This window comes from Pristis pectinata, chromosome 20, assembly GCF_009764475.1.
Source record: "Pristis pectinata isolate sPriPec2 chromosome 20, sPriPec2.1.pri, whole genome shotgun sequence".
NCBI classification, from domain to species: Eukaryota; Metazoa; Chordata; class Chondrichthyes; order Rhinopristiformes; family Pristidae; genus Pristis; species Pristis pectinata.
Genome location: NC_067424.1, coordinates 25,515,850 through 25,540,098, shown reverse-complemented (window position 1 = coordinate 25,540,098; position 24,249 = coordinate 25,515,850). Strand labels below are relative to the sequence as shown.

The 24,249-nt window shown below is 38.4% G+C and overlaps 1 protein-coding gene across 1 annotated transcript in view; it reads right to left on the bottom strand.

Moving 5' to 3' along the window:
* Positions 1-24,249, bottom strand: part of nav1b (neuron navigator 1b) — a 485,995-nt gene that overhangs the window by 450,040 nt on the left and 11,706 nt on the right. Inside the window, exon 3 of the mRNA XM_052034603.1 lies at positions 22,094-22,200. The gene's annotated coding sequence lies outside the window, so the exon portion shown is untranslated. The remainder of the gene's footprint in view (positions 1-22,093; positions 22,201-24,249) is intronic.

The window sequence follows — 24,249 nt, the reverse complement described above, 5'->3', positions numbered from 1 at the left end:
AGGTGATTTTATGCAAAAAACCTTTTAAGAAGGCAGGTAAGGGAGTAGGGTCCAACTGAATAGAAAATTGTTTAGCAATGAGGCCAGGCCCATTTGATACAACAGCAGGGCAGATAGAACCTCAGCATGTAGAGACACTTGGGGTTTGCTTCCTCCAACTCTACCCACAGCCTAGTGCAGCCACACACAAAGGTGACCAATTGCTGAGGGCTAGATTGGGTATGTTTCTCCTTTGTCTGGAAACTTGTACATCATGATCCCATGGATGCAATCTATCATGGATCTCTAGATGAAAAGGAAGAAGGCTCTGGCGACTTCCACCGCACAGGGATAGAGTAGGGGGCAACCTCTGTACCACATACAGCAACACCAAAAGCACCTTGCACCAATGACTAGGGTGCTGGCCGCCACAGGAGGGAGCGTTGCTCCCACATTCCCAATTTCTTATTGCTGCTCCCACTTCTCAAATGCTTATGATCAATTAAAACACAACTATGTTTGAAAAATATAAAAATATTTTTGAAATGAAAGGATAAAACACACAGAAACACACACGACGACAATCATTAAAACATTTAAACCAACCTAATTTACTCAACGTAAATTCACCCTACCATTCCTTCTCTGCCTCACCGGGACAAATTTATCCCTAACATCCTGCAAGAGATCCCTGAACAACGACCACATCTTCATAGTACATTTCCCCTCAAAAATGTCATCCCAATTTACACTCGCAAGTTCTAGCCTTATAGCCTTATAATTTGCCCTTCCCCAATTAAATATCTTCCTGTCCTCTTTGCTCCTATCCCTGTCCATGACAATTCTAAAGGTTATGGAGCAATGGTCACTGTCCCCCAAATGCTCACCTACCAAAAGATCTGTCACCTGTCCCAGTTCATTACCTAAAACTAGATCTAATATGGCATTCCCTCGAGTCGGCCTGTCAACATACTGTGTCAGGAATCCGTCCTGGACACACTTAACAAACTGCGCCCCGTCTAAACCCTTGGCACTAAGTAGGTGCCAATCAATACTTGGAAAGTTGAAGTCTCCCATTATAATAACCCTGTTATTTTCGCATCTTTCCAAAAACTGCCTCCCAATCTGCTCCTCAGTATCCTACTGCTACCAAGGGGGCCTATAGAATATTCCCAGGAGGGTAACTGCCCCTTTCTTGTTCCTAACTTCCACCCATATTGACTCTAGAGAGGATCCTTCTACATTATCCACCCTTTCTGCCGCTGTAGTAGTATCCCTGATCAATATCGCCACCCCTCCTCCTCTTCTACCCCCCCCATCCCTTTTAAAACACTGAAAACCAGGAATATTCAATTTACCTATTTACCTTTCTCCCAGCAGCTTATTTTCCCACTCATGACAATGTGTGCAAGCACCAGGTTTAAACTAACACTGGCTCAGTGGGCAAAGTTCCCAGTCTCAGAGAGAGGAAATGTGCAGAAGTTGGCAGTGCGCTGATGGACTCCATGAAGACTGGGTTTTCTAGGGAGAGTTACAGTCTTATCTGCCAGCAGATTTGGACAGAGAATCTGTTCCCATAACTTAGAGTTACACAACTTTTTAAAAAGAGTTGACCCATTCTTTTGAGCCCAGCTGTTTTCACACTAGTAAATAATGAAGCAGCTTGTATTCATTGATTATTGTTCCATAGTCCCAAAAGGTGTAAAATATGTAAATATCTACTATGTGGTCTACATTTTGAACATCTGTTGTACTTACAAGTCCGTTTCATTTATTCAAGTTATCCTCCCCACCATCAAATTTAGCTGAAGTTAAAAAAAGTTTTTCTTTTAACACCATTAATTTTTACTCAAGTGTGCAAGATTAATGAAACTAACAAACAGAGGGTGTACAGGATAAATGTGGAGAGATCGTTTCCCTCAGTAACAGGTCTAGAAGTATGGTTCAGAGTGATGGGGAGTAGAGACAAAGTCATGAGGGTTTATAGCTAATTTCAGAACAACTGATACAAGTAAGAACCAGCCTTCAAATTATTTCCATTAAATATCTAACACCAATGCAAACAATAAGTTATTTCTCAAGTGTTCAGTAAGTAAACCCAATTATCAATCTACACGGTGTAACTTTTCATAAAAGAAATTCAATGAAAGACCAAATAACCTTTAAGTTTTATAAATGGGGTAAGAACTGTTGGTAGGACACGGAAGAAACTCTACTCTGAATCATTTCACAGACTGCAACAAAGAGACAAGTACTTGCTTAAAAACATCAGTCTTTCAACGAGAAACTGATAATTTAGCACATCTACAATGGTGTACTTAAGTATCAGCCTATATAATATATTCAAAGTCTGTGAATTGGAAACAAGAAAGCTGTTAATTAAGCTAAGTTAATCAAAATAAGGATTATAGAATAATGAGGAAAATTAAATAGGCAAGTTTTTAAAATACTTGCACATGTTAGCAAACACAGGATGCTTCCTTGGAATGAGAATGCTAACGGAATCAGCACTGGCACTAGATATAGAGAACTGAGTTACTGATAGTGCTACTAGGCAGGGAATATGGCACAAGTCCCTGCACTCCCAGCGGTTTTTCAACATGTGGCACAAGTGCTGCCTGTAACCGGCAATGACTCACACTCACCATGCCGGCCAGGATGTTGCCCTGAGCCGCACATCTCAGCACTGAGCGACCGCACTGCTCTCTCTGGCCCACTTTACACTCCAGCCCACTCTCTGAGCCAAGAGCAATTCACTACTATGGGAATACCAGCGGGGAGGGGTATGTGCCAGATTCCTGATACAACAGCATGCAGTCTGAGTGGATGTCTTTTTTTAAAAATAGTACGGTGGGGGGGGGGGGGGGGGGGGGGAAATGCGTGCCTGTGAGTGTACAAACTAGAGGACCAAGAGCATTATAATGAAACAATGCTTTGTGGGGTAGCACCAAGTCTGAGTACCACTATATGTGAAATTCTCTGCTACAATCTATAGTAGAACCAAAACTCACAAATTCTTTACCAAGTAATTATTACTCCAAACAAGTCAGGCAAAGATTAGACGAAGTGAATTTCAGAGGAAGACGAAGAGATTAGACAAAGCAGAGGAAAGCGCTACTGGCTTTATGTATCAAAAACCTTTTTATGTGCTAAACATTTTTAAATTGGGGAACAGATAAAAATGTGAATATTTTGACTACGTTTTTTTTTATTATTTCTCCATTTTCTGGGATCTGAGCATCACCACCATTATTAGCTAAATAGAGTAGGAAAAGAAGCATTTACATTAATAAAGAAACTATTTCCAGCAATTAAATAGTCATGAAATTCTGGAGTGCATAAGAAATGACCACTGCAATAGCCCAAATGGAAAGCATCCAAGTGCACTACAGTATGTGTAGACCTAAGGGTGCCCATAGGGAGAAAGCTGATCAGATCTTGCCATTGTACCAGGACAATGGAAAGCACTTATTAGGTTAGAAAACTATTCAGTAAAAAGCATGAGCCAAGGAATTATAACTCAAGAACCAATTATCAGAATCTGCACAGCAAATTTGGAGAAATGGATACACACACCACAAACAAGTCCCAAAACCACATATGAAATACAATATCTAGTTTGTCAAGCACTAAAACAGAAGTACTGGAAAGGATTCAAGGAGACTGGATTTTAGATTAGTGAATTGTATGACAAGCAAATGGTGCAAATCCTGAAGTCTTTGTGCAGCTAAACATCAGAGGACATGAGAAAAATCATATGCTAAAGTGAAAGCAGTTTCCAAAATGCCAGTTTTCATCAGAATTTGTGCTAATGAAATGACAGAACCAATTAGTCAGAAATAAAGTAACAAATCATGACATCCCTGCTTAAATAATGCTCTAAAATTATTCAGCACAAAAATAGCCACTTTACTGATATATAAATGTATAACAATTTTAATGTAATGGCCACACAGCAAGTCTAGAACATTATTTTTTCCATTTATGCCCACAATGTCCTTGCTAACTGTATTATGTACGTAAGGCAAATGGCAGTATGGGATCCCGGCAAGACTGAGTGAAGCTGTGTCACTTGGAATAAAATTGTCAATGCTTCTTTCTTCATCTGTGTATAACTTCCTGGGTTTTTGGTCAGTGTGCATGATGCATATGTGACAGGCACTATCCATGGAGACTAATCATTGCTCCATTTCATGGTTAGAAGCATCACAAGCTAGCTTCAACACACAGCTGCAAAGTACCAAAAACAACCACTGCTGAGGCTTTTCTTGAACAGATTATAGGATTTTTGCTGAGCTATACTCTAGCACCACAGTTCATTTCATCTCTCTTTACTAGATAGTGAAGTGGTGTCAACACTGTGCCATGACTGGGTAGGTATCTGGCACTGTACTGAATCATGCCCAAAGCAATGTGAGCTCAGCAATATTTCCATGTTTCCTAACTTTAATGATAGTCTCAGTTTCCTCTTTCACTGGCTGTAGCCCATTCTCATCTACTTGCAGACATACCCAAATTACTTTCTTGTGAATGAAGACACATTTGCTAAAACTTGACATATCATTACACTTTTGCAGAAGCCTGTTCAAACCTAATGGTGATGTAGTTAGATTGAATATCTTTCTCTGATTCACCCTCAACTCTTTCAACCAATCCCTTCCTTACAAGGTTAGTCTGCTAATATAATTAGCAACTTTTCCCTCTGCCACATGTACTGTTTGTCCTAATGCACTCAGGATCTCATTAATGCAACTCCTTAACTTTAAAATGCTTCTACAATGGCACCTGACCAAACTTCTGGCTTAATCTCTTCCCTAATGGAAGGATCTGTGGCTGTGCCAATATTCAAATCATGTACCAATTATTGATGTATAATTCTGAAATCACTTTTTATTTTAGAGTCACCACCAGTAACATGTATAGTAATCCAACTCCATTTCACACATTGCTCATCAATCTCATTGTTGTGCAAACCTTCCTTGTGGTATGCTGCTGTAGTTATTTCCATTCCAGTGGGATTTTGCTTTAACTGCCACTATTCTGGTTCACTGCATTCTGTCTAGCCTTGCATAGATAGGGAGGCTGCCTGCCCTCGCTTAAGGCATTTTGCAAATCTAGATCAATAGGCTTGAGCAAGTGGTTCCCATGACAACAGTAGCAAGACTTTCTCTCACGGCGATTTCTCACTAGACATGAAATTGATGTTAAAAATCTTGCCGTCTTTTCTGCAGTGGTCCATTTGCTTCATTTACACCAGTGTGCCGTGCTGGTTGAAGCTGCTTTGCATCTTCAAGGCCATTTCTTATAGATGTGACAATCCTGCTTGCCCATTCGAATGTTACATCTTGCACATTTAGTGATTTGGACTGGATTTGTTCACCCAAAAGTCCAAGTTCTTTCTGTATGTGATCCAAAAAACACACCTGAATTACAATGTTGTGATAGGTTTTTTTTCAGAACAACTACATAGTTACTAATCAGCTTCCTTGACCTACGTCCCAAACCTGCAACACTCCTTATTTCGGATGCTGCAGCATTGAAGAGGTTTATCAACTTCTCTCCTATCGTTTATTTTGGAAGGGTGAAATTGGTTGCCCAAGCTGGCTTAGGCAAGTGCCTAGCCCTATTTCTATTGACACGATGCATTTGCCTATAGCTTCACAGTGTCCATCTTCTTCCTCGCCTTCTATTTCAATGAAGTCATTCATCCCAATCAGACACCTCCAAATTTTCAAAGTATGGATAAAAGGTTCCTGCACTTGGCTGTAGCCTCTGACATTTCCAATACAATGACAGCATCAAGGCTGTTCTTTTAATTGCAATCAATCTTTCCAAATGCTACACTTCTTTCCCCACAAACTTGGGTCCACACTTCAACTCACCGCAATTGATTGCATATTTCCTGCACTCACACTACTCATACCGATCAGCTCTGTGCCATCCCATCTTTGTTGCTTGTGTGGGGTTCCAAATATTCAACAAACTTTGCGAAATGCACAGAAAAATACAGAAGGCACAAGGAATTCCAAGTAACACATGACCTCTTTACACAAGGGTTCCTCACAGACTGCTCTGGAACTTTCTACAAACATTACTGTAGCCCAACAGAGCAGTCCTAAGACACAATCCTGAATGTGGCAGCAACAATTAAAGTTCATAATCAATATTGTGCAATCATTTTGTTTCAGGAACAGAGACCTGAAGGCTTTGGAGGTATGATGAAGACTCACTGGAAGATAAACAACAAAGGAGAGACGTACGAGACTGCAGATGCCGGAATCTGGAGCAATGAACAATCTGCTGGAGGAACTCAGCAGGTTGAGCAGCATCTGTGGGACGAAAGGAATTGTCAACATTTCAGGTCAAAACCCTGTATCAGGACTGATGGTCCTGATATTTCCAAAGGAAAGTAAATGTCTGAATATTCTGAGGTTTTACCATCTGAACAGATAATCTATATGTTAACAAACATGTGGCCAAATCTATTTTTGATCAATACACAAAAAAAATGACAGTAATTAGGAAGATGACACCAGTACTCATTTGAATGGCACATGCATGCATACGAGAAGTGTTTTATGTCATTACAAGTAAAGTGGTAAAAAGCAGTTTTCAAAAGTGAAGAGTTTTGGACTACTTCGTGATAGATGTGTATTAGGTAAATCCATTTAGTTAATTTATTTAAGTCAACAATTTCCATTAGCGAAAATAAGACCATAAAAATTATGACAGAATGTGACACAGCTGACAGAAGCATATTGGCTTTTGTATTCAATGAACAAGAATAAAGACTGTAAAACCAAAATACTGCAGATGCTGGAAACCTGAAATAAAAAGGAAAGGCTAGACATTTGCCTGAGCTGCTGAGAAGGGACACACACACACACACACACACACACACACACACACACACAGAGTCAAATCAAAGGTAGTGGAATTCACTTCCAGGGTTAGTCAGTGAGGGGGAACATGTATGAGCATTTAAGATTTGACAGGATAAATGGATAAAGGAAAAAAAAGGGATAAAAAGAAATGGGAACAATACAGAAAATACAATACAAGAAAATGTAAGTTGGACAAGATAAACATTTATACAAATGGCCATTTCCATATTATAGATTTTCATTTATAAGGAGGTCTTCAAATATTTTTTTTCCATTCATTAGGCTCAGAGGTTACAATGCACAAAGTATATTCGGAGCATGTCACTCAGACTTCGCAGTTGGAAGACCATTTTTAGATTGGAGAAGCTCATAGGCCAAAAATGTTGCCAGTACTTCCATACATTTGACTATCCAGAGCCAGATGGCATTCACCGTAACAAATAATGGACAACGTTATTTGATGTCACTTGCAAAAAGTTCATCACGCCTGCAAACAGCAAAGGTCTCAAACACTGGAGCACGGAGACCTTACCCGGGCTATAACTGGAGAATCCTCCTTGAGGCAGATGTGCAGATGCCTCATTTAACTTTACTCTTTTGGGAGTTGTCCTTCCACCCATACTCACTGCTATGCTGCCTTAGTCTCAGGCTCCTCCCTCACCTCATTGAACATCTCATCAACTTGATCAACTATCCAACCAGCCTTTGTCACCTGTCTGACCCACCAATTCTTCCAAAAAAAAGCTAATTTCCCATGTGCCAAGCATCCTCTGTATTCCCCCACCCTGTTCACTGCTCATAGCAGCTCTTTCTTACCATGTCTCAATCCTTTCTGAACCCCACCATCCAAGGTCTTGATCATCTCTCGAAACCCATCTCACACCCCCAAAGCAATCGCTCAGACATTTACAATTTGAACTCCAACACACTTCTTTTGTGATCTCCACTCTTCCTGATGGAAAGAGTTTGCAGTGAAATTGTGCTGTGCATATCCTTGTGCAGAGTATAAGATCCAAGCCTAGGATTAGTCAGCAGCTCAACTCAAACAATGCAATGGGCAGAATTTGGTCTGCAGGTCATAATCCGGACAACCAAGGTTCAAAGAAAGTAAAACATTATTGATGCTGGAAATCTAAAATACAAACAGAAAATGCTATTCAACAGGCAGGCAGCATCTGGGGAAAGAGAAACAAAGTTAATATTTCAATTCAAGGAGCTTTCAATAATCTGAAATATTAGTTCTGCTCCTCTCTCCACAGATGCTGCCCAACTTGCCAAGTGTTTCCAACAATTTCTGTTTTTATGTAAGATTCAGAAAGATGCTGATAAATTTTGTGCCATTCCAGTCTCCCAGTTGGTTGAGATTATTCATGTAAGTAAACCCATTTCTAAAGACAGCTGCAATTAGGGAAGCTGCAAAGCTTGAAAGGTAAGCAAAAGAACAGAAGCACGCCACCCAGCTCTGAAAACACTCAGGATGGGCGGGCAGTGAAATGCTTGGTGAAGCATTCTGAAAGTTTAATGCAGGCCAAATTAGGAGCTGTAATGTGAAGATTCTGCTAAGAGCGTATCATCTTTTAGAACTTAATTTTTAATTACCCAATTGCTTGTTTTTCCCAGATATAATAATATATTTGTGACAAACCGCTGAATCACAGAATGATACTGCACAGAAGGAGGCTATTTGACCCATCCTTGTTTTTTTGTGAAGCTCCACAATTAGTCACTCTTTTGTTCTTTCCCAGTGGCTCTTTTTCCCTTCTTTCACCCAATTCTCTTCTTAATTTAGCTACTGAATGTGTTTCCACCATCCTTTCAGGCCATGACTTTCACAATCTTACTATGTCAACTCTGATTCTTTCACCAATTAACTTAAATATCTGCCCTGCAGTTACTGGCCTTTCTGCTGCTGTAAACAGTTCCTTCTTATTTAATGTCAATTCTCCATCCCACTCCCGCTCTGACCAATTGATCTGTGGCCTCCTGCAGTGTTACAATGAGGACCAACACAAGCTTGAGGAACAGCACCCCATCTTCCATATGAGCACATTGCAGCCTTCAAGACTCAATATTAAATCCTACAACTTCAAGTAATCTGCTTTCTCCATCTGTGATGTTGTTTGTGATATCTCAGCTTGTTTGTTTGTTTTTCCTTTTTTTCCTATTTTTCCCCCTGGAAATGGAGGACATGATCAGCCAAATCACCCGGGCACATCTTCCCGCACTGTATCTCACAACTCCTACATTCTTCCATCTATGTTCTTTTGCCTATGTTCTCACTCTCTAACTGCTTCTATTCACTCATCAACCAGGTGACGTTATTTACAGCTTATCCCCATGGTTACCCTGGTTTTACCCTATCGGAGACATCCCCCTCCCCCACCCTCCCTGCAACTTAACAAGCTTCATTTCCCTTCTTCCCAGTTCTGATGAAGGACCTTCAACATGAAACATTAATTCTGTTGCTCTTCCCACAGATGTGGCCTGACCTGATGAGCATTTCCAGCATTTTCTGTTTTTATCTTAGATTTCCAATATCTGCAGTTTTCATTTATTTTCAATTTATTGAGCAGCTCAAACAAATCTCGTTTTTAAAGCTGTCTCAAAGGAAAATTAAATCCTGGTTCGCCAATCTCTCAGAACATGGGGAACGTCTCATTCCCGTCACCACTTAGTAAACTTCTTCTGCACCCTCACCAAGGCTTTAGCAAGAGAAACGAACACAATATTTCTGCTGAAGTTTAAACAAGAATTTATATAGTTCAACTTCGGGTGCAGTGGTTAGACCTGCTGCTGTACAGCTCCAGTAACTTGGGTTTGATCCTAACCTTGGGTATGTCTTTGTGGGGTGGTGTTTGCATAGTCTACTTGTGACCTTCTTGGTTTCCTCTTGGTGCTGTGGTTTCCTCCTAAATTCCAAAGACATGATGATGGGTTAACAGGCTGTTGTAAGTTACCCCTAGTCTAGGCAAGAGAATATGGGGAATTAACAGATGTGTGTAATGGGGAAATAAGTGAGAGAATGGGTTTGCTAGGATTGCTCTGAGAGGCAGCATGGACCTGACGTGCCAAATGGCCTCCTTGTCAATCATAATTTGAGAAACATATGAGAACTTACTTGTGAAACACACTGTATACCCACGTCAGTCTGTTATTCATCATGCCCCTCCTGCTTCCTTTTGCTGAGCTAATTCCCACAAACGTAAGTGCTCGACTGCTCATTTGTTCCCTTGCGTCTACTCTGCCATTCAGTAGGCACTTCAGTCCATCTTGAGTTTCCCTGCCTTGTCCTCGTGCAACAAAAATGTGTTAATGCTCTCAGTTTTCAGTGGTGTACTGAATAATTTCATGCTCACAGAACATGAATGAAGAACTAAAATAGATTGATGACAAACAAGGAAAAGATTTGATAAGAATATGAAAACAATTAAGGCTGTATAGAAAAAAGACTTCCCAAATTAAAATTACCAAGGAATAATTAAAAATTTTCCAAAGACACATAAATAGCAAAAGGAAATAAAATATGGTCAAGCTAAGCCAAATAAATGAGAAACAAAACAAGCTAAGTACTAATTGCAAACTAGCAGAAATGATACTCTGCCCGCCTTTTTTACCAGGATGACTAACATAATGGAGGTAATGTTTGGAGAAGAAATGAATAAAGATATACAGTTATCCAACACAAAAAGAGAGGAGGTAAGTGATACACTGAACAAATATGTCTACAATAAAGCTCCTGGATCGCATCAACGCAGATTTTCCCTTTGATGCTCATTGTCTTCAGATTTAGCAGGGCAGTCGTGATGTCGAGGGTAGTCACTTTCACCTCACCACCGAGTCCCCATCACCATATCCTGGGTGTCATCATTGAACAGAAACTCAAGTGGACAGGTCACATAAATGACATTGCCACAAGGTCAGAGGCTGGGTATCAAGTGACTTATCTACTGACACCCAGAGGCCTTTCTACAATCTACAGGGCACAAAGCTTGAAATATTCTCCATCTACCTAGACGAGCACAGCACCAACCTCAAGAACTTCAACACCATCCAGAACAAAGCAACCTTCTTGATCGGTACCCCATCCAGCGCCCTAAGCATTCCTTGCACCAAATACCATTTATAAACATACACTAGAGTTACTTTGAGTCAATTCAAACTGCACTTCCCAAATCAGCACCAAGAACAAAGGCAGCTGGTGCCATGGGAACACTGCTACCTGAAGGTGCCTCTCCAAGTCACACACCATCCTGACTTGGAAAAATACTGTCAGTTCTTCATCAACTCACCACCGAATAGCAGCATGGCAGTACCCTCACTAAAAGGACTGAAGCATTCCAAGACAGCTGCTCCCAACCATATTCTCAAAGATAATTAAGGATAGGCAATAAATGCTGATTTTACCAGCAATACCAGCCTCTGGTAAAATGAATATATTAAATTACACCAAATTTTTTTGTGTGAGGAGGGAAGATGGGGAAAAGCAGGATTATAATTAATACAGAGGAAAGCGGAGAAAATATAGAAAGTATTAACAAACCTTAGAATGAGGCTGTCATTGGTAATTAAACCAAATTTATTTTTAAATAAGGTGTTAACTTAAACATTTTTTTAGGATAAACTGAGCCCAAACTTCCTTTACCCAGGTATTTGGGATGCAATATAGAAATAAGCAGTTAAAATAGAGTTTCAAAGTCAAAATCAGCACACAGATGTAATTACAGAAACAAACAAGGAAGAAAGAAATAGCAGGATATGTTGAAAATGTTGGTTGAAGTAAGGTGAGAGGAGACTCAGGAAGCATAAAGAACTGATGACTGAATGGTCTGTATGATGCAAATACAGTGTATCCATGTTTTCTTAACATGCTGTAAAATCAACTTCATACTTTATTGCCCATATCCTCAGCTTCAATTACCAGTAAAGCTGTGGAATTAGGTTTTCTCTGGCAGTGGAGCAGAGTGCAAATTCCAGCTCACGTAATTATATCTGAACCAAACACATTCTTACTTTAGCAATTTAATTAACGTTATTTAAGATTAAGTATTATAACATTCAAAATGTTGACTTCTCAATTACCATACTAAACAGGAAATGAAGTACAAGAACTCGGACCAGAACAAAGCCTTTTGGTCCATTGAATTAGTTTGACCTACTTAGTGGCAGAGTCAGTAAGGCTGCTGCCTCACAGTTCCAGCAACCCAAGTTCAATTCTGACCTCTGGTGCTGTCTGTGTGGAGTTCTCCCTGTGGCCACATGGGTTTCCTCTGTTTTTTCTCCTACATCCCAAAAATGTGTAGGTTGGTAGGTTAAATGACGCTGCAAATTGCTACTAGTGTGTCAATGAGCGGTAGAATCAAGTGCAGGTTAATGGCAATGTGGGGAGAAGAAAATGGGTTAGGGAAGGATTACTGTAAAAATGTGCTGACTCAGTGGGTCGAAGGACCTGTTTCCATGTCATACTTAGTCATGATTCTACGAGTCCAAAGTTGAGAAATAAAACAGGGGTGTTTGTTGTGAACAGTATATGATGTTAATGCATTTTATTGCATATGGCAGATCCATATGCAATAAACAGCATCCAGCAAAGGAAAGATTCAATATAGCAACTCAATGCTGAAGCGTAAAGGGAGGTGATTCATGTTATTAAAATTAAGTGGCAGCAAAAGAAGGTTAAGGAGATGGAGCTATATGCTAATAAAAATGCCATGAAAAGCTTTTCCCAGGCTACAAGGGCCACTTATGATCCAAGATCCTAAGATCTCAAACCACTCCAAGCCAAAGGTGCTCCTCAAAGAAAACAAAGCCATCAAAGTGAGATGGAGGGAACACTCCAAGATACTCCTGAACTTCATGTCAACTTAAGACAGATGCCACTATTGAACCCCATCCCTCAATGCTCGGAAAGGGACTCTCTTGGTGTTCCAACCTTCCTCAGAAAACTATGATGCGCCACCGTGCAAACTAAGAACAACAACACTCTGGGATGGATTGGGTAAGAGATGAAGTCAGCAAGGTACAGAAGTTCCGCAAACCCTCTCTTCAAATCTGCTACACTGAGAAGACTCCAGTGGACTTGAGAAATGCCATCGTAGTCACAGACTTTAAGAAAGGAGGTAAATCAGAGCGTTGTGACTGTCAATGCTTTGCCTTCCTCTCTACAGCAGTAAAATCTTTACCCACATCCTGTCAAACTGATTACTTCTCGTGGTAAAGGAGATCCTGTTTTAGACTATCCCACAGAGACTAACATGATACTCTTTGCTCACCAAATCCTGGAAAAATATCAGGAACAAAAAAGATCAGGAAATGTACATGGCATTCAATGATTTGACTGACTCCTTTAAGTACGAAGCCCTGTGAAAGGTACATGCCAGGTTTGGCTACTCTCAAAATTTTATTAAAGCCTTAAGATTCCTCCACAATCTGGTAAGTGCCACTGTTTGCCATAATGGAATGGAGCGGCACACATCTGTCATCCAAACTTGGGCTAAGGAAAAATGTGTTTTTGTCCCATCCTTACAGTCCATCATCCCAATAGGCATTTTCAGAGGAGGGAGATGGTCATTCATACCTGAAGTTACTTTTAAGATTATTTTGCATGAAAATTGGAATCTCCAAGGCACCAACTTCAATATGTCTCCCTGTTATATTACATGTCCTCCTCATTATAGCAAACACTCCCTATTTTAACACATAAACACTCGTTGGCATGCTGAATGCAACTCTTTCTAATACTGAAAACCATACATACACTTACACCATACTCCAGTAACCCCAAGTGACCAACATGATGACAAACAATAATAAAAAAAGTCAGGAGAAATGTCAACCCTAGATTGGGATTTGAGACAAAGCAATAATAACCAAATGAGTTCTTGATCTATGAACCAGTATTACAACACCATTGACTCAGATCCGTGATTAATGCCCTTGACTAACTAAGCCACCTTTGGCTATAATGAAATATGTATCGCTCTCCACACACAGGAATACCAAAATCCCATAATGCTTTCATCCAGCCTTGGATTTATGAAATTCCATTTAACAAAAACGTATTCCACCAAGGTATCGCTTTTGTGACTCAAGGAATGGGTGCATTACTGAGCCAACATTACCATTTATACTTTTTTATTATTCTTAATGAAACCAACATCACCAGCAGTGAATGTCATTCTGGCAAGTCCACTATTTAAAGTCCATTTGCAAATACTAGCGAGTACCTTCTTGAATGGGTGTGATTCTTGCGGCGAAAATGCTCACACAAAGATCATGTATTCTTCCTGACTTTAACTTCGCTTACCTGCCTTATACACAGATCCCTTATAAGTTAAAACCATGCAAATTGATCTTGACCTTCAATATACTCAATGAATAAATTTGTTTGAGTATCAGAGAATATGGTGTTACATTCAGACTCCTTTGAAAAATGATCATGGTAATTCACACAAAGAAAACCATTTCCTCTCAACTTACTGAGCTGTATTACATGTTTGGGGACTGGACACATGGAATCCTGTTGCAAAAGTTTGGGAGACATTGGATGGACAGGACAAGTATGTGCAGCTTTCCACAAAGCCATATGTTCCTTTCAGCCTTGCTCCATCCAATATTCAAACTAAAACTGGAACAATTGGGTAAGTTTATTCAGGACATGGATAGCTTTCCAATTTCAAAAAGGAAAATGAACACACAAGGATGGAGATGAGGGGAAGCTGCGGACAACCAATTTGGTTTCAGTAGGTGGGTCTGTTTGCATCAGCTTTTTCCACAAACATTGCCTCTATGGAAATTGGCTCCTGCTCTTTAATTCCAATTCCAAATGTGCAATACCTCCATCTTAACTGAATTTTATTTTTAACCTGGTTTATGTTTTCCAGGAACTCAAGAAATCCATCCAGTTGAAGGTGGCCAGGTTTGCAATATACATAAACTAACAGCACTGCTGGTCACTTAGGAGAGTTCTCCCCACAACCCAACCCCCTAACCTGCTTTTGACTGCACAGCTGCTGTTCTCCACACCCCAGCAATGAGTCCCCACCATGCCCCACTTATGCCCCCATCCCACCTTTCCTCAATTAGAACACTATCAGCCGTCCCAACCACGACTTCTCCTCCTCCCCTTGATCTTTTTATTTTTTTCCATCCACAGCAACAAAACGCCCCAGACTAACATTTCCCACCACTCCTAACAACCCACTGAGATGCCATTACCGGCATCAATGCCACCACTCCTGGAGCTCAGTCCAAGGTTCCCCACCATTCAATATCACTCATCACCAGGTGTTAAACATTTTACAGACCTTCTGTAATAATTATCTGCAGACTCTCACACCTGGCATTCACCTTGTTTACAATGGGCCCAATGCCTTTTTTCACACCTGCAGCAGATTTTAATCATTTTCTTAAAATGGTCAACCTGTGTCTATATTCTTGCCAATTGCTTGGTGCTCGGAGGCCAGTAGTGGATGTTAAGAAGATACAAGTTAGGAGCAGAAGTAGATCTCTCAGCCCTCAATCCTGCACTTAATAAAATCTGCTGATCTCACTGAAATGCCAATTCCACATTACTGTCTACCTCCGGTAACCTTTCATCCCCTTATCAAATGTTTATCCACCTTCGCCCATTGTCCTTTGAGGAAGAGTCTCAAAGATTCACAACCCTCAGAAGGGAAAAAAAATCTCCTCTCTGTTTTGCACAGTTGATCTCTTTTTTGAAAAAACAATGACATCTTGTTTTAGATCCTTCTATAAGGGAAAATATCCTCTCCACATTCACCTTGCCAAGGCCCCTCTGGATATTATGTTTATGGCACTCTCAAAATTATGTATTAGGGAATGAATCCCAAGATTTTGGATTAAAGTTTAAATGGCAATATATAACATGAGGAGAAAACCGGTGATAATAATGGAGTACGATGCAATCAGATTGTAGTTGATGTCCAACTAAGTGGTGCACATTCTCATTTGCCCTGGCTTGAGTATTGTAGGTGAAAGCTTTTGGAGAGTCCGGCCTCCACCTTGGTCTTCTAGTTGAGCTGACACACTCTTACGTGTGATCAAAAATGATGGGGCAATATGCTTATAGTGGGTGATTTAGTGATGACGTGAAGCTTAAAAAAAAACTGCTAGAAATCTAAAATGAAAAATGCTAGAAATACTCAGCAGGTCAGGCCACATCTGTGAGAAAAATCTCTTCTGAAAGGTTATGCAACATAAAACATCAACTATACTTCCCTCCCCACAGACACTGTCTGCCCTGCTGAGTATTTCCAGTATTTTCCATTTCTGTTTTAGATTCAGTGACGATGATGTTATTAAAGATCAGGAGACACTTTCTTGTTGGGATTTAAATTTCACATTCTAATGTTATGGAACCCAATTGTTTTACATCATGATTTGAGGAGTGAAATGACAGATCTGAACCAAAGCTTAATATGCCAGTTAAATTTTAGCTGCTTTGAGCCACCACACATACCTTGCACATCCAAGTATGTTTTTTTAATATTCTTGCTAAGCTTTATTTGGTATGTTTCATGTTAGGAATTGCATTTCAGCCACCACAGATAAAAGGAGGTAAAACGTGTGAATAAAATCAGGAAACAGAGATAAGAAATGAGTGCGTAAAATATCAGACCACAATGACACATTAGTGTGTGACCCAAAGAAGGCTTTTTTAAAAAACAAACACCAGAATAATGAACAAACTGAATGAACTGCAGATGTTAATTCAACTCAGAGTACGTGATATGATAGCAATTATTGAAATACGGATGCAAGACAGACTGGATGAGAAATTAAATATACCTCGTAAACAAAGGCCCACAGGAAAGGTAAGGGGAATGGTAGAGGGGAGGCATTGCCTCTGTGATCAAGGATGAAATCCCCATTGGTGAGAGAAGGCATCAAGGCTATGCAATAGAAATTTGCCGTCAATTGTATTCTTTAAAAACATAATATAGTGGTTAATGTACTACACTGTTTCAGGAATTTGGTACAATTGACTTCAGTTCCATTGCCATTATATTGCACATTGAGCAGAGGACAAATTTTTAACCCCAAGAAACAGGAACACGTTTAATTCTGCAGTGCGAGTAATTAATAGGCCTCTGGTTACAACTATGAAGACATAGAAGGCATAATTGCAAAGACTGGACACACATATAAGAAAAGTAGATTTTAAACTCCACAGAGATTAGGATAGGAATGTGAGAAAGGCTGTAAATTTCCTGTGTGTTCAGGATAATCTTCTACAACTATATGTCCTAGAACCAACGAAGGGCAGACTGTAAAAGATCTAATAAAAAAAAAAGAGTAATAACTTGCTTAAGTTAATAGCTCGAGAGTAAACTTCTATCTAATTGCAAACATAGTATTTCTGAGCTCAATGTGACATTCAAAATGGAGAAATCAATTTTTACAACCAAGATTCTACACACAGGTTAAGCTAACTTCAGTGCAATAATAAAGTACAATCCATGATGAACTAAGCAGATTTGCTCAATGGGTGAAATGACAGATGGTCAACTGAACTGCCAGCTGATTCTCTGAAGGTGAGACGAGCTCATGATAAAGAATAACATAAAACTAAACAAAATATAAAAATCATAAAAGTAAACATTATACAAGGGGAAAAAAAAACAAATTCTGACAACTAGGAGAGAGACAAAGAAAAAATGGTGATAGAATAGATAGTGAGGATGACAAGGAATACAAGGAGAAACTTGCAAGGATATTAAAAGCTAACATTTTTATAAGTTTGTAACTGAGAAAAAAGTAGCTGGTCAGGACCAATATGGGCTCCTTAAAATCAGACCAGTGATTCTGCAAATTAAAATAAATATAGAATGAGAAGTCCACAGCTGGTTTCCAGAGCAGGTTTTTAAAATGAAGTGACTGAGGACACCGCAGGTGCCAAATGTAATCTCCTAAATTCCTCTTGATCAAGAAATGTTATTCTTGATTGGAAAACTGCACACCTCTCTGATATAAGAGAAGTGACAAAGAAAACTAAGAAATAAAAGACCAGTTGGCCTGTTATTAGAAAATTACCAGAGGTTAGAATTTAGAATGAAATGCTTGAACATCCTGAAAACTTTCAATTCCTGAGAAAGTGCTAGTTGAAATTTCTAAAAATAAGACTTGTCTGACAAAACTGACTGACTATTTAAAGGGTGACTGAAGTAATGGACAGGGGGATGCCTGTGGATATGACTTATATGGACTTGCAAAAGGCATCTGAGAGTCTCTAGTCTAGATATAGGTATGAAATTAATAGGATATTAATAGATGAAGTAAAATGCCAAACCTAAGGCAAATAGATTTCAATCTAAACAAATACATAATTAAAATCTTTAATTGAAAAAATGTAGAACAGAATACTCCCCGAATAGTAAGAAATTAGGAGGTTCAGAGTGATGGGGATCTATGAACACTAAAGTGAGAAAATAATTCAGAAAATAATCAATAATATGGAATGCTGAATTTTGCATGTAAGGGACTACGAAACAGGATGGTATAAGTTATATTAACAGCTTATAAAAATCAATAGTTCTGAAAGCAGTTGTGGGCACCTACTGACCTTGGGGAGAATAAAAGATAGATTTTATTCTGGATACCAGAATAATACCAGAATTTATACCAGAATAATAGCTGCACCACAAGGGTTCAATTATGACAAGAAATGATACAGGATTGTCATCATAATAATTTAGGATGTTAACAGGATAATGCTCAAAGTTTCCAGAAGTTAAGGAAAATCAAAATGGTGGATGAACTATTTTTATTCACAGAGAAATAAAAGCCATAGATCACAGATCTGAAGATTAGAGCCTGACAGCTTGGGTATGATTGAGAAAGACATCATGTGCCAAGTTCTGAAAATAGCAACTACAGCTAGGTCAATTGAGACTTATATATAGGATATTGTTATGTTTTGATAACCAAAGGGAAATTAATCAAAAGGTAGTAAAAGGTACCTGTGCTAATGCTGCATTGCAAACACACAGGATCTTTTCTATTATTCACCTCAAACAAGTACAGCAGAAATGGCACCAAGAGAAAAAAAACTTAAAACAGCTCCCTGCTATAACGAATTAAACTAGACCCATTAAAAGATGCATGAAAGCAAGACTGGATAATCGAGTCTGCTTTTTTTTTAAACCTTGGGATCACATGATAATCATAAAAAAACTTAAACCCTCTTCCAAATACTCTGATATCAAGTGAACTGCCTCACAGAATTAAATCCTCATTACTGGCAACCACAAATTTTATCTATACAAAACATTCATCAGCCACTGAGATGTGAGAGGAAAACAAGAAATTGAAGAGAGCTATAGAATTATTCCAGATATCTACACTTCTGCCAAAAATTAAAATTTTGTTCGTGCTACATGAGAGACTGCAAATGAATGCTGTTCCTCTCGGGAACTATAATCATAAATAATGACAATGCTTGTGCGATGTTTGAAGTGGTGTAACACTGTTGGGACATTGTTCATGTGCTATAATGTCAGCCTTTGAATCCCAAGATACAATCTGAAACAGCATTTAAGCTATTAAACCTGGGGAGTGTCTGAATTCAAAGATTTAAATGACCAAGTAGATCTTGAAAATGAATGGTGGTTTCTTTGAAAGGTTTAAACCATGTAATTTAATAACTGAGTTTTTGGGGATTTGCATTTGAAATTCCTGCTTGGACAAGGAACAGAATGTTCAGTAATTATTACTGTTTTCCTGCAATGTTGTTATAAAAGTTGTGCAGGGAAAGGATGTTGAATGAAATGCAAATCAAGTAGCCTCCTTTGCTCTGGACTGTCAAATGTCTTATTCAGGTAACTGAAGAATATTCCATCACACTCCTGCTTTGTCAATGGTAAAGATGTTTTGGGATGTCAGCAAGCAAGTTACTCACTACAGGACAGCCAGCCTCTGACCTACTCTTGTACTGACATTGTTTTGTGGCTGATCCAGCTGAGCTTCTGGTCAACGGTGATGCTAGGAAGTTGATGGTAGAGGAATCAGCATTGGGAATTCTATGAAATATCAAAGGGGAGGTGGTTAGAATCCCCCTGCTTATTTAGGGAAAATGATAACTTTCCACTCACCAGCTCATCCCTGAATGTTATTTTGCTGTATGCACCATGGACTACATTTTCAGAGGAATTGCAATTGGAAATTAAACAATGTACAATCATCAGCAGACATGTGTCCTTGCAACATGAAGAGCGCTATCTCCCAGCTTTCAATATCAGCATCAAATGCTCTTGGTGCAGCTCATTAGCTCCAAAGCAAAGATCCCTCATTTCCCTATCCAAGAATGTTTAGACCTACCAAGCCAAACTAGGAATATTTAGAATGAAAATCAAACAAAAAACAACTATAGATGCTGGATATCTAAAATAGAAAACATTGGAAATACTCAGCTGGTCAGGCTGTATCTGTGAGAAATAAAACTAACTTTTCAGGTCAAAGACCCTTTATCAAAGCATGGAAGGAGACAAAAGAAGCATGATGAACGGAAAGGAGAGTGGGAGAGGGGGACATCTCTGATGGGTAGAATTGGGATGACTGTGGGGATAAGAAGCAAACAAGGTAATCTAGTCAATGAGTGAAATCATAGACAAAAGAACCAAGACAATAAATGTGTGAGTTACTTAAATGCAGAGCAGGAAGACATGCCCAGCAGGTCAGGCTGGGTATGTCCTCCACTCCAAGAGGAAAAAGAAAAGAAATCCCAATGTTTACACACATTGGGAAAACAAAGTCATGATAGAAGAAGTGAACAAGTTATATTACTATAAAAAGACAGGTCTTCCAGGGCTTAAAATTGATTATGATTCACACAAATGGTAGCTAATTTGCCCAAAGTAAGATCCCAAATATGTTGATACATTAATTACCATATGGTATTTTTTCCGGTCTATATCTGGGCAATAGCAGGAAAAGCAGATGTTGCTAGTGCTCATTGGTACTGATTAACTTTAGGATGCCTTGAGTAAATCAGGGCATTTGAGAAACCCCATACAGTGTTAATCTAATAGAAAAATCAGTAAACTTTATTCACATTATTCTTGCTGCAGAACTTGTATACTCCAAAAAGAGTATGGAAGCAATTCAAGTACATGTGGCAGATGTTTTGTTGGGGAATGGTGTAGAATGGACAAAGAAAAGTCGCTTTCATGTGATGTCTGATTGTGCATTATAATCAAAATGGAAGTATTTACAGTCAATACTCCACAAGGTTGGACTCACAAAAGACTTGAATTGTTGATGCCACAGTGAAATTATTTGTAATTTTGGGAACACACTAGTTCTGCAAATGGACAATATAGGTTCAAAGTAATTATCTTTCCTATACAGAGTTAATTTACGATGATTTCTGATGTAATCATTCAACTTTCTTAACTAGTTAACACAAAATGTTGGTAATGTGAAATCAAAGTGATTCACCTACAGTTAAATGTTTTAACTGAAACCAAGGTGTATGATTGGAAGAACAGAAGATGGTCTTTGGCACAGTGAAACCTGTGAATCAAAATCCCATCGCAATGGGTGCTTGCAAGCACAAAATGATTGCTGGTCTTGGAAAATTTTAAATTGGAATATCCACCTCCTCAAAACATTAAATAGAACTTAACACACACTATGCAACATAATCCCCAAATTATATAAGATACCACCCCAAGGGAATCTTGTCCTGCTGTATTTCAAATTCAGATCAAGTTTGGCTCCAGAGTTGTATACTACCTCGGTTGTGCATTTAGAAAACCACTTGGCAACAACTTCCCATAGAACTAACTTCTTTGAAAAAGTTGCAGTTATCCTTCTTGAGTTTAAGTTTTTTAGCCCTTCATTATCCTTACAATTCTGCAAAGTGGTACATTTTTCTTTGTTAAACACAATTCGAAATACAAGTTTTCATTAAGAAAGACCCCTTTATAAAATACTACTCAATCATGGAGACTAGTTGTCTGCCAAAAGTGGAAAACCAATAATTTACGTATAGCATCAATATGCCTACATGTTCAGATATTTACATAACTGAAGTCTTTATCTAATTTGTGATGGCAAAGGAAAAGAAAATTGCATTTATGGCTTGACAATTAGAACACTTTAAAAAGGTAAAAACAAAGTGAGCATTTAAAGTCTTTGGTTAATTCAATTTACAGGGTTCATTTACACTCAGTTTGTAAATGTACAAAATAGTTACACAAGAGGTTACTTACTATTGGTGGAAAGCAGGTGACTAGTAAGTTCCATTTCAATTTATACTCCAATTTCATCCTTGAAAATTTGCTGCATATTCAGTTCACTGAAGATATTCCTCATAAGACTGGGGAAAAAAGTCAAGTTCAAAGATGATCAGTCTCATGTTTTTAATCCCTACAAAATATTTATCCCACTTCATTTGCATTTTGGCACCAGTCAGCTTTTACACTTACAGTACGAGGGCTGCTGTGCAGCTGCAGTTTACAATAGAGGTCTTATGGCATTTCAAGAATACTAATCTCTTCAGTGACCGTGTCCCATTGCACATCAGTGGTCTGCATTTAGGAAGATCTCATTAATTACTGCAGCAGTTGCAAAGGAAACACCCTCATAGAATTAAGCAACAAAGCTCCTTTCACATATCGTCTGGAACCACCAAGTTAAACTCAGGCAGGGCAACCGTAGTCTGCCTAAATGGAGCAAAAACAGAAGTTTCTCTATCAATATTCTGGATTCACCATTGATAACCTAATTGAGGAAACAATTTTATAGCCACAGAGCTCAAACCAGATTTGTGCTTTTTGAATGTTCTTTATCGTTAAAATTTTCAATAAAATGTCTGGTTTTTACTCTTTCACTAAAAATGAATTATGAGGTTTTGTAAATCAAGACTGACTTATGCTATACATCAATGTGATGAAAAAATTAATTTCCAATAAACTACATATCAGCACCCAAACGGAGTAAATTACTCAAAAAAAACATGCTCTGATGATTGCTGTCAGGAAATACATACCTTTTACAAGATGCACTTCTACTCACATTCGGATTTAACTATAATCTAACGTATAATAAATGAAAATCTATTTTAGAAAGATACATTTTTACTCCAAAGCAGCTCATTGCGACTGGTTCAACTGCTGGAGCCTAGACACAATAAGCCTGCAGGAAAGCAAAAGGGGCTCGTGCAAGGTCCTCATGACAACAGCAACATCAAAAAGAAGAAAAAAGATTCTGTAATAAATTAATAAGAAATTATTGCCCTGACAAAGAGCATTTTTGCAGCTATTTAATATTTTCCACTGAATTATTTCTCATTTGATGTCAATGCTAATATTTCTAATTTATAAATGAGGGTTGTGGGGGGTGGGGGGGGAGTAAAGAGAAATTTATGCAACAGTAAAATTGGGCTGCAAACCAGGGGAAAATACAAAACCAGGCTTTAGCACAATTATTTTATTTGAGAGCTAAAACAGCAGCACAAAATATGTAAAAAAATATATATTTTTAATTTCCTTCAGAGATAATTTCATATTAAGGATGATAAATGATTACAAATGAATGAAAATATTAACAACATCTACACTTCCAAATAGAACTGAACTGCTGCAATTTGATACTTTTGGAAGGATAACATCTAAGCAGCAAAACAAAAATTAAATTTGATATAAAACACCACATCCATAAAATATATCATTTCTAATTTTTTTAAAAATGTGCACTAATTTCAATTTGTTGCTAAACAATCTTCCATGATAATTACATTCTACCATAACTAACAGATGGACTGCAGAGTAAACTACCTAGACTTAAGTTTCAGTTAAGCAAAGTGCCAAGAGAAAAGTTGCAGAGATACAATTGTACATTTATAGTGAACCCATCTGATTTCCCTTCAGATTAAAAGAAATAAATCGTTAATTCCACTATTGGTAAATTCTCCATGTGAATTTCCACCCTGTACTCCCCCAACACCCTATGACAATTCCTCCATCATGGCATAAATGAAAATCTATAACATTCTTACACCCATGATATCAGCTCAAGATAATTAGTTGATTGTTAACAAGATACAAATACAACTGATTCCATGCATGACAATAGGTACGTAATTAGCTTGGCTGGATTCCCACTGACCAAAAACATTAATGATCCTAAGTGAGTTGTCATTTAAATACAAGTTCCATAAAATGAAACACTACAACGTTAGTAAACTCACATTGTACACAACTGACATAATTAGAATTTAAAAACTATCAAAATATTTTAATGATTTAAATACCAAATTAACCTGTTAATCTATGTTGAAACCATTTTTTTCTCATTCATCATTAAACAGTTTTTTTTAGTCAAAAAAGATCTTCCCATTTAAAAAACATTGTGATAATCCTTTATT